Here is a 15,138-nt window from a genome sequence, read left to right as displayed (position 1 = left end):
TAATTTGAAATTCCTTATGAAAGGTTCAGCAAAGCCAACCTGAAGCAGCCTATACGGCTGATCACTATTCTTGCACTTTATGCAAATAATCAGCCCAAATATAATACTAAAACTTATTTTGCAAGTGAATTAGTCCTAGTAAGATTTATTTTGGTAAAAATGGGGACTGCAGAGAGGGAAGAGTTACGTTTCAGAAGAAAACCATAGCACACCTGTTATTCGATTCTAACCCTGCCCATTGTTTTGAGTTATTATCATTTTCCTTTTGGACTGAATCTCCAATTGAATAGGTTTTTTTTTACTATGTATCTCTCGTTGTTTTACTTCTTCTGAGAAAACCAAAAGTATGAAATTCTGATGACTGCAGATGAGTCAACAAGCGACATCAGTTATATAAATTAGAGGCTAGACTGAGGACTGTTCCGGAACAAACCTTCCCAGGGCTGCATTATGAAGGATGTCGATCACTCTCGCCTAAGCAGAGATCGGTCATCAATGCTTTCATGGGAAGGTTGTTGATCAACAGTGGGGAGATGAGGAAAGAAAAGTAGCTCGGAGCAGTCTGAGCAATGTCAGGTATGCAAGCCGCAAAAGACGGGAGTACAGACCTCAGTCCTGCTGCCCACACATCCATGCCTAGGGGTAGTTGTTTAAAGCCATTTTGTTCCTAACTAGCTGCTTTAGCCTTTATCTTCATGTTCCTGGAATTTGTGATACAAAGAACAACGTATAATCAATCAATAGTTTATGTTGTTTTAATGTAAATTCTTGATAAACAACTCAGAAACCGCCTCTTCTTTGTCTTTAAAACTTCACTTGTAACTGCTGCTTATCAGACTGTATGTTCAGGGCAACTTGAATCTACACTGCCCGGCTGCCACCCCCAAGCTTGGCCCAAACAATCTCTCTACTTATATTAATTATGCTTCAGCTTCTTCCTTTTAGGTCACCATGTCAAAGAGGCATATTTTGGGGTGGCATATTCTGATCTACACAATCATCTGGGCAGGAGTGTGTTCAGTTCCCATCACCTCTGAGCGCACCCGAACTGTCTTTTGCTTGTCCCCTCACCTTGGCATGACGGCATAGGAGCTGGCCCTTCCCCCACTCCATTCATTGCCCTTTAAGAATTACTGTAGGCCGGGCGCCCTGGCTCACGCCTGTAATACCAGCACTCTAGGAGGCCGAGATGGGCGGATCACAAGGTCAGGAGATCAAGACCATCTTGGCTAAAACGGTGAAACCCCGTCTCTACTAAAAATACAAAAAATTAGCCAGGAGTGGTGGCGGGCGCCTGTAGTCCCAGCTACTCAGGAGGCTGAGGCAGGAGAATGGCGGGAACCCGGGAGGCGGAGCTTGCAGTGAGCCGAGATCGCACCACTGCACTCCAGCCTGGGCCACAGAGTGACACTCCCTCTCAAAAAAAAAAAAAAAGAATTATTGTATGTGGCAGGGCGTGGTGGCTCATGCCTGTAATCCCAGCACTTTGAGAGGCTGAAGTGGGTAGATCACCTGAGGTGAGGCGTTCGAAACCAGCCTGGCCAACATGGCGAAACTACATCTCTACTAAAAATACAAAAATTAGCTTCTTCTCCAAGAGAACACCAAATGGCGGATGACACTGGTGCAGCGGGGGGCCCCGGAGGCCCTGGGGGCCCTGGGATGGGGAACCGCGGTGGCTTCCGCGGAGGTTTCGGCAGTGGCATCCGGGGCCGCGGTCGCAGCCGTGGATGGGGCCGGGCCGAGGCTGCGGAGCTCGCGGAGGCAAGGCTGAGGATAAGGAGTGGATGCCCGTCACCAAGCTGGGCCGCTTGGTCAAGGACATGAAGATCAAGTCCCTGGAGGAGATCTACCTCTTCTCTTTGCCCATTAAGGAATCTGAGATCATTGACTTTTCCTTGGGGGCTTCTCTCAAAGACGAGGTTTTGAAGATGATGCCGGTGCAGAAGCAGACCCGGGCTGGCCAGCGCACCAGGTTCAAGGCGTTTGTTGCTATCGGGGACTACAATGGCCACTTCGGCCTGAGTGTTAAGTGCTCCAAGGAGGTGGCCGCTGCCATCCGTGGGGCCATCATCCTGGCCAAACTCTCCATTGTCCCGGTGCGCAGAGGCTACTGGGGGAACAAGATCGGCAAGCCCCACACCGTCCCTTGCAAGGTGAGGGGCCCATGCGGCTCTGTGCTGGTGCACCTCATCCCTGCACCCAGGGGCACTGGCATCGTCTCAGTGCCTGTGCCCAAGAAGCTGCTCATGATGGCTGGTATTGATGACTGCTACACCTCAGCCCGGGGCTGCACTGCCACCCTGGGCAACTTCGCCAAGGCCACCTTCGATGCCATCTCTAAGACCTACAGCTACCTGACCCCTGACCTCTGGAAGCAGACTGTGTTTACCACGTCTCCCTATCAGGAATTCACTGACCACCTTGTCAAGACCCACACCAGAGCCTCCGTGCCGCGGACCCAGGCTCCAGCTGTGGCTACAACATAGGGTTTTTATACAAGAAAAATAAAGTGAATGAAGCCTGTTAAAAAAAAATAAAATAAAAAAATACAAATACAAATACAAAAATTAGCCAGTCGTCGTGGTGGGTGCCTGTAATCCCAGCTACTCAGGAGGCTGAGGCAGGAGAATTGCTAGAACCCAGGAAGCAGAGATTGCAGTGAGCCAAGATGGCACCACTGCACTCCCGCCTGGGCAACAGAGCGAGACTCCATCAAAAGAAAGAAAGAAAGAGAGAAAGAGAAAAAGAGAGGAAAGAGAGGAAAGAAAAGAAAAGAAAGAAAGAATTGCTGTATGTTTTATTTGCTCCTTCTCTCTTCTCCACTGGGTGCTTCCTCCTTGTATGTATGTAGGCTGTCGACGCCTCCAGCCTCCTGGTATAATGCACAAGGCCAGGCCTACAGACAGATTGGGAGGGTAGAAACTACAAGCCCTAACTCAGGTTATCACTTATATAGATGGTGAAAGGAAAAGCAGGCAAAGATGCTAGCTCCCTATGGCCCTCACACCAGGCAATGCTGAAGCAAAAGGGGTCAGCTGACTGCAGTGCCAGTGGTGGCACATGCTGTTGCTGGAGAGCTGCTGCCATGCGGCCACTAGTTTACCACCTGCAACTGTGCCCTACGTGAGGGAGGGAAAGGGAGGAAGGCCCATACATCACCAGAACCTGTTGAACTAAAAGGAAAGGGCTGAGGCATAAAATAGAATGTAAAGTGGTTACGTGAGCCGAAGTGAGGAGGGCTGCCCGGGACACAGTTTCAGGCTGCCTTGGGGAGTGCACCATCAGAACTTTGTTACAAACAGGCTTTTATTTATTTATTTATATTGTTGTTGTTGTCATTGTTGTTGTTTTGAGACAGAGTCTCACTCTGTTGCCCTGGCTGGAATACAGCAGCACGATCTTCGCTCACTGCAACCTCCATCTCCCGGGTTCAGTTCAAGCGATTATCGTGCCTCAGCCTCCCAAGTAGCTGGGATTACAGGAGTGCGCCACCAGGCCCGGCCAGTTTTTGTATTTTTAGTAGACATGGGGCTTCGCCACGCTGACCAGGTTGGTCTTGAACTCCTGACCTCAAGAGATCTGCCGGCCACGGCCTCCCAGAGTGCTGGGATGACAGGGGTGAGCCACCGAGCGTGGCCTACATTTTTTTGTGGTTGTTTTTATCTTTTTAATTTAGTTTTTTATTTTTCTTTCTTCTTTCTTTGTTTTTCTCCTTTTTTAGTTTTATTTCTTTGTGTTTGTATTTTTTTCACAAGTAGATTTTTAAAGGCAAAAGGCACAAGGAGTGGGCTGATACAAGGTTGTCTGCCAGGACTCCTCACTGGAGGGCGGGGTGGCACTGGATGCTGATTGGCTCCACGTTGCTGAGCTATGGCATTTGAGGGAGGGTGCCAGTGTAGGGCATTTTATGGCTACTTGGCATCACTGAATCTGGAGCCCACATAGCAAGTGGCTTCAAGAGGAAATTATTTAGCTCAAGGAGGAGTGAGAGGCAACCTCTGCCACAGTTTAAATGTTTCTCTGGGCCTGATCTTTTAAAGGTGCTCACATTCCTCAGATTAAACGTTTTCTTTTTCTTTCTCAAACCCGAGAAGTGATGGGAAATGATCTCGTGCCATCCTCTCAGGAAGGAAGGAGTCAGGCAGAAAACGGTCTTGCAGCTTCTCACAAGCCTCCCATGACCCCATGCTCCCCGAGTATCACAGGCCGATCAGATGAAACCCAGACTCACCTTCCACTGCAATTCAAGCCTGGCTTCTGTGGCCCCTGTGGGTATGAACCAGGTCCCCAGGGCACTATTCCCCTGCACAAACCACTCCACACGTTTCCTGAACCTTTCTCTGGCTGTAATGGGCTGAACTGTGCGCCTCCTTCCCCAATTCATATGTTGAAATAGTAACCGCCAAAGCCTCAGAATGGGGCTATATTTTGAGATAGGGCCTTGAAAGAGATAATTAAGTTAAAATGAGGTCGTAAGGGTGTTCCCCAATCCAATACTACTGCTGTCCTTATAAGAAGAGGGGATTAGGGCCAGGCACAGGGGCCCACTCCTGTAATCCCAGCACTTCGGGAGGCTGAGGCTGGCGGATCACTTGAGATCAGGAATTGGAGACCGGCCTGGCCAACATGGTGAAACCCCATCTGTACTAAAAATACAAAATTAGCCAGGCGTGGTGGTGTACGCCTGTAGTCCCAGCTACTCCAGAGGCTGAGGCAGGAGGATGGCTTGAACCTGGGAGGCAGAGGTTGCAGTGAGCTGAGATCACACCACTGCACTCCAGCGTGGGTGACAGAGAGCACTCACAGCGGGGCAACCAGGTGAGGACGGGGCAAGAAGGCAGCCACCTACAAGCCAAGGAGAGAAGCTTCGGAAAAAACAACCCTGCTGACATCTTGACGCTGGACTTCCAGCCTCCAGAATTATGAGAAAATAAATGTCAGTTGTTTAAGGCACCTATTTGTGGTACTTTGTTATGGGGGCTTCCGCAAATTAATACACTGACAGACTGGCATTTAACTGCATTTCATTTTGTCTCTCTTATCGCTAGGTCATTCCATCCTCACGACACCAAGAGGCACCTCCTCAGCAGCCCAGCGCCCAGCCTCCTCCATGCAAAGGTGCCCTTCTATGATTGTCTCTGTGTAGCTGCTGCCAGGCCTGTGCATCTGCAGATGCTCTCAGGCCACCCAGGGTCGCCTAGTGAAGGTTGGGGCAGCCGCAGACAGATCCTCAGGTCTGGCCTAGAGATGTGAATTTTCAGACACCTGTTGCCATTCACAGCTGCTCAGGCTAGTCCCAGAGTACCCCGGGTCTGGGCTTGCAGGTAAAATACAGGATGCCCTGATGAAGTTCAATGTTAGATAAACAAGAAATAATGTTCTAATATAAGTAAGTCCTAAATGATGCTGCACAGACGTGTGTGTGTGTATGTATAATTTTTTTTGAGACAAAGGCTCACTCTGTTGCCCAGGCTGGAGTGCAGTGGCACCATCTTGACTCACTGCAACCTCTGCCTCCTGGGTTCAAGTGATTCTTGTGCCTCAGCCTCCAAATAGCTGAGACTACAGACAGGCGTGCACCACCACAACTCGCTACTTCTTGTATTTTTGGTAGAGACGGGGTTTTACCATGTGGGCCAGGCTGGTCTTGAACTCCTGGCCTCAAGTGATCTGCCTCCCTTGGCCTCCCAAGTGCTGGGATTACAGGTGTGAGCCATTGCTCCCGGCCAGCCTACTTAAAAAGTATTTGTTTACCTGAAATTCCAGTTTAACTGAGCATCCTGTATTTTTAGTTGTTACCCTACCAGGGCCGTGAGGAGAGTAGGAGAGCACCTCCTCAATGAGGCACTTTGCGGGGTGGGGGGTTTCCTGCACATCCCTCAGAAGATCTCCTGGACCAAGAGCTGCCCGGAAGCCGGAGAGCTCTCCACGTTCCCTAAACCTGAGCAGCGGTGGCCTCTTCTCAGGCCACCCTGTCCTAGCACAGAAACTCAGCACAGCACGGAGATCCGGAGTCTCCAAAACGGAGAAGAGTTCACCTTATAAAATAATGTGCTGTGAGAACTTTCATTCCTCTTCCCCAGGATTCTAAAGAAGTGGCAGCAGATTTGGTCACAGCTCATGGTACCCCAAATCCAGGAAAAAAAAAAAAATAGTACAACTGAGAACTAAGCTTTGGGTCATTCAGACCCAATTCTGAATTAGCAGTACGGCCTTGTGTGAGTGGTAGACCCACTCTAAACCCCAGTTGTCCCATCAGAACACGGGATTCCTATTCCTGCCGTTCTTATGGTGTCATTGTGAGGAGTGAATGAGACGGGACACGTAAGGGCTAAAGACCGCGCCTGGCACCAAGCCCGTGCTCGATCGTTGGTGGCTGCCACAGCCATGGATTCCCCTCCGTTTTTGCCCTGCTCACATCTGCTCCAAACACTCCCCAGCCTGTGTGGGTTCTCGTACATGAGCCCCAGCAGTGCCTTTGCTTCTGAAAGCCTAGAGGTAATGACTTGCTGGGCGAGCTCAAACTCCTGGAAGCTCTCCCAGGAAAACTTGGGACGCGAAGATGTGCCCTAGAAGGGAACAGATGGCTTCTGTTTTTGTGTGTGGTATGGACGGCAAAAGGTCAGTGAGCTCTGTAGGAGACAGCACGGTGCCAAGGGGACCCATGTCACCTTCTTCACCTCTGCCTTGCTCACCTCTGCCCCTGTCTCAGACACCTGCTGACATATGACCAGGTGCGGATGGAGCAGTGCCAGCCACGCCCTGGGATGAGGAGATCAAGCTGGTACTCAGCCCCAGCAAGGTGGGGTCAGTGACATCCCTATACGTGAATGGGGACACATTTGTAAGCAGAGATATGAAGTGAGAGAATGAGATCACCCACAGTGACATCTGCCACCACCCGGGTGACTGGGCCAAACGTAGGCTGTGGAATTGGAACAAAATATTTGTGTTTAGATATTGACTGCATTCTAATATATAGACTTTGCAAGGTAAACATTTCAAAATCATTCTTTATTACGAGAACCAAATGTTTTCTCCAGATATTTTGAAATAAACTTTTGATGAAATAAATGCATCCTAGGAAAGGCCTTGCTCCCATGATAGGAAAGTAAATTCTAGGCCGGGTGCGGTGGCTCAAGCCTGTAATCCCAGCACTTTGGGAGGCCGAGGCGGGTGGATCACGAGGTCAGGAGATCGAGACTATCCTGGCTAACATGGTGAAACCCCGTCTCTACTAAAAATACAAAAAAACTAGCCGGGCGTGGTGGCGGCGCCTGTAGTCTCAGCTACTTGGGAGGCTGAGGCGGGAGAATGGCGTGAACCCGGGAGGCGGAGCTTGCAGTGAGCCGAGATCACGCCACTGCACTCCAGCCTGGGAGACACAGCGAGACTCCGTCTCAAAAAAAAAAAAAGAAAGTAAATTCTATATCCAAGGACATTGGGTAACTACAGCCTTGAATGTTCATATGCTATGATAATGACGATTGTGAGGGAGCCAGATTCTGTCTTCTTTACTGTGTGCAGGTAGATCCTTTCATCAGTATGTCAAGGCTACTGAAATGTTATAAATGTTAGTGTAGCTCCATGTCAGACAGGGGACAGGGTCTTTGCTTGGAAGCCTCTCAAATCCAGGGCCTGTGGAACGCCAAAGCATTCCCTCTGAGATTGCGATGAATCTTTTGTCTCCTAATTCCCCTTTCTTTTCCCTTTTTCTTTTTCTTTTTTTTTTTTTCTTTTTTTTTTTAGGCGGAGTTTTGCTCTTGTTGCCCAGGCTGGAGTGCAGTGGCACAAACTCGGCTCACCACAAACTCCGCTCACCACAAACTCCGCCTCCCAGGTTCAAACGATTCTCCTGCCTCAGCCTCCCAGGTAGCTGGGATTACAGGCACCCGCCCCCACGCCCGGCTAATTTTGTATTTTTAGTAGAGACGGGGTTTCGCAATGTTGGTCAGGCTGGTCTCGAACTCCTGACCTCAAGTGATCCACCTGCCTCCACCTCCCAAATGCTGGGATTACAGGCATGAGCCACCATGCCCAGCCTCTTTTTTCTTTTTTTTTTTTGTTTTGAGATGGAGTCTCACTCTGTCACCCAGGCTGGAATACAGTGGGCAATCTTGGCTCACTGCAACCTCCACCTCCCAAGTTCAAGCGATCCTCCTGTCTCAGCCTCCCAAGTAACTGAGATTACAGGCACACCACCATGACTGGCTAATTTTTTTGTATATTTACTAGAGATGAGATTTCACCATGTTGGCTAGGCTGGTCTCGAACACCTGACCTCAAATGATCCCCCTGCCTCAGCCTCCCAAAGTACTGGGTTTACAGGCATAAGCCACTGTGCCTGGCCCTCATTCCCTTTCTGTGTGATCTCTCCACCTCCTCTCTGACTTTCACAGGACCCTCTCCCACAGGAAGCATGAAATATTTTGAAATTCATACACTGTCATCAAGATTTTGGAGGGAGTAGCCAGGCAGTGGCTGGCTCATGCCTGTAATCCCAACATTTTGAGAGGCCAAGGCAAGAGGATCACTTGAGCCTAGGAGTTTGAGGCCAGCCTGGGCAACATAACAAGACCCTGTCTCTATTTAAAAAAAGGATTTTGGAAGTGGCAATGGATAAGGGGCTCACACCACAAAAATGTAAACCATTTCCCAAAGAACAACAAACATGGTTCCCAAGGTATTCTCTACCTCTGTGGAGCCCTGGAGGCCAAACCCCAGCCTCTCTCACTCTTCCTATCTCCTTTTTTTTTTTTTTTTTTTTTTGAGACGGAGTCTTGCTCTGTCGCCCAGGCTGGAGTGCAGTGGCGCGATCTTGGCTCACTGCAAGCTCTGCCTCCCAGGTTCATGCCATTCTCCTGCCTCAGCCTAGGGAGTAGCTGGAATTACAGGGGCCCACCACCACGCCCGGCTAATTTTTGTATTTTTAATAGAGATGGGGTTTCCCCATGTTGGCCATGCTGGTCTCAAACTGCTGACATCATGATCCACCCGCCTCAGCCTCCTAAAGTGCTAGGATTACGGGCGTGAGCCACTGCACGGTCTCCTATCTCCATTTTTTAAAGAGATGAGGTCATGCTCTGTCACCCAGGCTGGAGTGCAGTGGTGTAATCCTAGCTCACTGCAGCCTTAAACTCCTGGGCTCAGGTGATCCTCCTGCCTCAGCCTCCCAAGTAGCTAGGACTACAGGTGCATACCACCACACCTGGCTAACTTGGTTTTTTTCTCTTTTTTTTTTTTTTGAGACAGGGTCTCGCTCTGTCATCCAGGCTGGAGTGCAATGGCGTGATCTTGGTTCACTACAACTGCCTCCCAGGTTCAAGCGATTCTCCTGCCTCAGCCTCCCGAGTAGCTGGGACTACAGGCACACACCACAATGCCTGGCTAATTTTTGTATTTTTAGTAGACATGGGGTTTTACCACGTTGGCCAGGCTAGTCTCAAACTCCTGACCTCGTGATCTGCCTGCCTTGGCCTCCCAAAATGCTGGGATTACAGGCATGAGCTACCGTGCACGGCCAATGTTTTATTTTTTATTTTTTGTAGAGAAGGGGTCTCACTATGTTGCCCAGACTGGTTTATTTTTTATTTTTTGTAGTGACAGGGCTCACTATGTTGTCCAGGCTGGTCTCAAACTCCTGGGCTCAAGGGATCCTCCTGCCTCAGCCTCCCAAAGCATTGGGATTGAAGGTGTGAGCCACTGCACCTGGCCACCAACTTCTTTTAATCCTGCTACTTCTCTTTTCTCCTCTTTCAGGATTAAAATAAAATTAGTCCTTTTCCCTTGTTCATGGCAAAGGAGTTTTCCCTTTCTACGGATTTGACACTTGTAGGCTGACTTCAGGCTTTTACCTCCCTGAAGCATGCTTGGTATTTTCGTAGAGATACATATTTCTACCTAAGAAGGATTCTTTTGCACCTCCTTACATTAAGTATGTTTCTATTGTTATAATGTAGACCTTTGCAGGATTACCTCCCTGTAAGATCACAGGTGGTGGGTGGATGAATGAGGAAGAGGGGAGACATATTCTTGAGTCAGCATCGTTAGAATTACCACCACCACAACCACCATCATCACTTCCATTCATGAACTCTTGCTGGTGGTTTTTTTGTTTTATTTTTTGAGATGAAATCTCGCTCCTGTCCCCCAGGCTGGAGTGCAGTGGCACGATCTCGGCTCACTGCAACCTCTGCTTCCCAGGTTCAAGCGATTCCCCTGCCTCAGCCTCTGGAGTAGCAGGGACTACAGGTGCCCGCCACCACGCCTTGCTAACTTTTTGTATTTTAGTAGAGGTGGGGTTTCACCATGTTGGCCAGGATGGTCTTAATCTCCTGACCTCATGATCCACCTGCCTTGGCCTCCCAAAGTGCTGGCATTACGGGCGTGAGCCACCACTCCTGGCCAACTCTTGCGGTTTTAAGTAATGTAAGGGCATTGCGTACATGATCTCATTTCAGCCTCACAACAGGCCTATGAGATAGGTAGAAAGAAACTCCCATTTCACAAGTGAGGACACTAAACAACCAATTGCCACTTAATTCTCTACAGCTGAGCAGAGATGACAGGCTAGCCTGGAGAGGCTTGTGGATAGAACCCTGCCTTGTGGATCAACTGGGAATTTGACTTGCCCTCCTGGATGGACAACTAGAAACCACCAGGCAGGGGTAGGTAGAAGGAGGTCTGGAAGATTTCAATCAGGCACAGATATGGGATTTTTGTTTATTTTTGGGTTTTCTTTTTTTTTTTTTTTTTTTTTTTTTTTGAGATGGCGTCTCGCTCTGTTGCGCAGGCTGGAGTGCAGTGGCGCCATCTCACTGCAACCTCCACTTCCTGTGCTCAAGCAATTCTCCTGCCTCGGCCTTCTGAGTAGCTGGACTACAGGCGCCCGCCACTACCCCCAGCTAATTTTTTGTATTTTTAGTAGAGACGGGCTTTCACCATGTTGGCCACGCTGGTCTCAAACTCCTGACCTCATGATTCGCCCGCCTCGGCCTCCCAAAGTGCTGGGATTACAGGCGTGAGCCACCATGCCGGGTCATCTTTTTAACAGTATTATTTTGAAATTTTCAATAGTTTGGGGGGTACAGGTGAGTTTTGGGTTACATGGATGAGTTCTACAGTGTGAATTCTGAGGTGTCGGTGCCTCTGCACCTGAGCAGTGTACCCTGAACCCAATGTGTAGTCTCTTATCCCTCAACCCCCTTGTCACCTCCCCCTTCCCCAAGTCCCCAAAGTTCGTTATAGGGACAAAGTTTTAAATGCAAACTGTACGGCTCGTATCCAGATAAGGTAATGGGAGAGCAAATCTAGAGAGAGTTTCTGAAAGAAAGAGAAAATTCAGAGGGGAGGAGGCTGGGAAGACACAGCCACCCTCCATTGCCTCTGCCCTTTGCCCTGAGTTCTCCCCCCAGAACTTTGAGGTCATAACAACCAATACCACAAGTGGGCCCTGTCAGTTTACTGATTTAGATAAATTGGCTGTGAAATGGTAAGTCTGAATACGGACTTGGTATTAGATGCCACTGTATTAGGGTTCTCAAGAGGGACAGAACTAATAGGATATATATACACACACACACACCATATATATATGTAAATATATATAAAAACATATATAAAAATATATCTATATAAAGAGGAGCTTATTAAGTATTAACTCACATGATCACAAGGTCCCACAATAGGCCGTCTGCAGGCTGAGGAGCAAGGAAGCCAGTCCGAGTCACAAAGCTGAAGAACTTGGAGTCTGATGTTCAAGGGCAGGGAGCATCCAGCCTGGGAGAAAGATGTGGGCTCCAGGCTAGGCCAGTCTAGTCCAAGGACAGCCGTGAGGCTCTTGGTATAGCTGTGACTACGAAGCAGCAAAGCAGGTGGTGACACAGCCCACACAACACCAAGGCCCTTGGTGCCTTTTGTGAATAACTAGGCCAGAGCCTTTTCTGTCAAAGTCAAGTGGAGAATTCGGGCAATGCGCCGTGTGAGTCTGTCGGCAAAATCTCAAAGTTCTTGAGGTGTGCGCTGAAGGGGTCCCACCCTGAGGTTGCTGGGCAGAAAATCCAGGTGATTCAAATAAACTGGGGCTGAGCCCTCAATGGCTAGGATAAGTGGTTCACTCCAGACTCTGCTTTGTTCAAAAGGGACTTGGGCCAAAGGCTGCATTTATTTTGGCAAATGTTTTATTTAAGAAAGCCCAACACATTCCTTACTGAACACTCAACAGTCAACACAGCCTCAGAAAAACATATGTGGGCAAGTAATGTTGTATCTGAAAAGAAAGAAAAGCTTCAATCTCTGTGGTTTAGATAACGGCAGCTAAAATGTTAGAACCAGGTTTTCAGAACTTTCCCACCAATGGAGATGGGGCTAGATGGTGGATTTTGGAAGAGGCAGCCTAGTCATGTCTTTCTTTTGCAGCTCGGTGCCTGTTCATCCCCCTAGAACTGCCCCAGGCCTTCAGCCTCCCTATTAAATGACCCCCCCTCCTCTCAGGCCAGAGGGTAGAACCCAAACTGTGTCAGAGAAATTCTGTCCCCCAGGGCCAGGCTTGGTAGCTTCTGCCTGTAATCCCAGCACTTTGGGAGGTCAAGATGGGAGGATTGCTTGAGGCCAGTTTGAGACCAGCCTGGGCAATATAGTGAGACTCTGTCTCTATTTTTTCTTTAAAAAGATTTTTAAAAAAGAAACAATTTTGTCATCCAGGAGCTTGGAATAGGGACAGAGATTCTGGCTAGGTAGCTGTGGGTGCAGAAGCTGGAAAGCTGTGTTGATTCAGGGGTGAAGGCACCATCATGCCCACCATTGTGCCTGCCACTGTACCCAAGCTGTATAGATGTGTGGAGGGTTCTATGTAAAATGCAGAGGTGTCTATCCCTTCAATACACTCACACTGTTTCAAGCAAGAAATATGAAATATTCATTTTATTGAACAGAACAGACTACTTTTTTTTTTTTCCAGACAAGATCTCATTCTCTCTCCTAGGCTCACTGAAATCTCAAACTCCTGGGTTCATGCAATCCTCCCGCCTCAGCTGCCCAAGTAGCTGCTGGGACTACAGGTGCATACTACTATGCCCTGCTAATTTAAAAAAAAAAAAAAAATTTTTTTTTTTTTTTAGAGATGAAGTCTCACTATATTGCCCAGGCTGGTCTGGAACTCCTGGACTCAAGTGGTCCTCCCACCTCAGCCTTCCAAAGTGCTTGGGGTTACAGGTGTGAGCCACCATGCCCAGCTGAGACTAAGATTTTTCAGCTCACATGTGAACCAGTTTCTCAAGGTCATTTAGGAACTCACTAGAAAATCCAACTGGAACTTGGATTTCTCCAATCCAAGGTTGCTTACACCCTATGAATGAGAACCGCTTCCTCCCTGAGGAGTACCACACATAACATCGCCTCAATCACCAGATAATGTGAATTTAAATGTCCGACAGTGCTAAGTGCCGAGCATATTGTCACCTGAACGATCTAGAGGCTTATCAGAACAGCCGGCATTCAGCAGAGAATTGCCAGCCCTGAAATCACTGCACCCAGCGGACCTTTAGAATTATGTATATTTTAGGTGATGAATGTTATCTTCAGCTCTATTTTTAGCTTTCCCAGCCTACAAAAGCATTTACAAGAACAGAGAAAATCTCTGTGACGAAATCTATTAAGTGTGAATTGCTCACCTGGTATCTCAGAGACAGAAACAGCACAAGTTCTCAGGTTGCACTTTGAAAAACATTTCTGGAAAGTAGCACAAATAGATTTTAAAATTTTTACCTCTTCATAGTAGAATACTTAACACCCTTTGTAACTGGAACATTCCTCAAGGTCTGCAAATTAAATCATTAGCACTGCGTCTTTTCAGGCAGGAAGCTGCTGAGAAGCTGAAAAAATAAGACTTGGTTTTCTTTGACATCCAGATTTTAAAACTACCACAGGAATTGTTTCCACAAAAAAGTATGGGGTTGGTACCTGGAATTTCTATAAGGAATGCAAAGCGTTCATATTTCCATGCAACGTGACAGCATCCATCTCACAGCCGGACACTTCACGTGGGAGTCTCCTTAAACGCAACATTACCTTCCACTCCAGCAACATTGACAGAGATAATCCATCCACAGAAGTCAACCACGAGAGGTCAGAATTCAGGGAAATAAACTGCAATTAGAAGGTTCCCTGAGGGTCAGGCATGGTGGCTCACACCTGTAATCCCAGCACTTTGGGAGGCCAAGGCGGGTGGATTACCTGAGGTCAGGAGTTTGAGACCAGCCTGGCCAACATGGTGAAACCCCATCTCTACTAAAAATACAAAAAATTAACTGGGACTGAGGGTGGGGGCCTGTAATCCCAGCTACTAGGAGGCTGAGGCAGGAGAATCACTTGAACCCAGGAGGCAGAGATTGCAGTGAGCCAAGAACGTGCCACTGCACTCCAGCCTGGGCAACAAGAAGGAGAAACTCCTAAGATGCAGGCTGGACACGGTGGCTCACACCTGAAATCCCAGCACTTTGGGAGGTAAGGTGGGCCAATCACTTCAGTCAGGAGTTTGAGACCAGCCTGGCCAACAAGGTGAAACCTCATCTCTACTAAAAATACAAAATTAGCCGGGCGTGGTGGCGCCTGTAATCCCAGCTACTCAGGAGGATGAGGCAGGAGAATCGCTTAAACCCGGGAGGCGGAGGTTGCAGTGAGCCGAGATCACACCACTGCACTCCAGCCTGGGTAACAAGAGTGAAACTCAGTCTCAAAAAAAAAAAAAAAAGAAGAAGAAGAAGAAGAAGATAACCTGAGAAGGAACTGGGGGGTCCTATAGGATGTTTGCCCCTGACTGCTATAGGGCCTGAGAAATGTGGCCCTTCCCCCATGGTGCACCTTCCAGAGGCCCGGGCTGCCGCCCCAGACCCTCAGGTGCCACGTGCGCTGCTGTGGGATAGGGGCTTCCCAGTGCGTCTTGAGGGTTTCTCTCCACGTAGCGTGTGAAGAGAGCCAGTCTCCGGAGCATCGGTGAGGACACGCTCCACGAGCTGTTCCAAGCTGCCAGATGTCGATTGTTACCGTCACGTCTGACCCTGGTCTCATGGGGCTAACTAGGGAAGCGAGGGCCCTGGTGAGGTCACAAGCCAGGCCCATCCAACCAGCCTCCACGGC

General features: G+C 48.7%; 1 pseudogene; it reads left to right on the top strand.

The window, feature by feature from the left end:
• Positions 1–1,751: 1,751 nt before the first annotated feature.
• Positions 1,752–2,491, top strand: LOC105474798 (small ribosomal subunit protein uS5 pseudogene; annotated as a pseudogene).
• Positions 2,492–15,138: the final 12,647 nt, after the last annotated feature.

This window comes from Macaca nemestrina, chromosome 1 (assembly GCF_043159975.1).
Source record: "Macaca nemestrina isolate mMacNem1 chromosome 1, mMacNem.hap1, whole genome shotgun sequence".
Lineage (NCBI taxonomy): Eukaryota > Metazoa > Chordata > Mammalia > Primates > Cercopithecidae > Macaca > Macaca nemestrina.
Note: the sequence above shows the minus strand (reverse complement) of the source record. Positions and strands in the feature narration are given on the sequence as shown.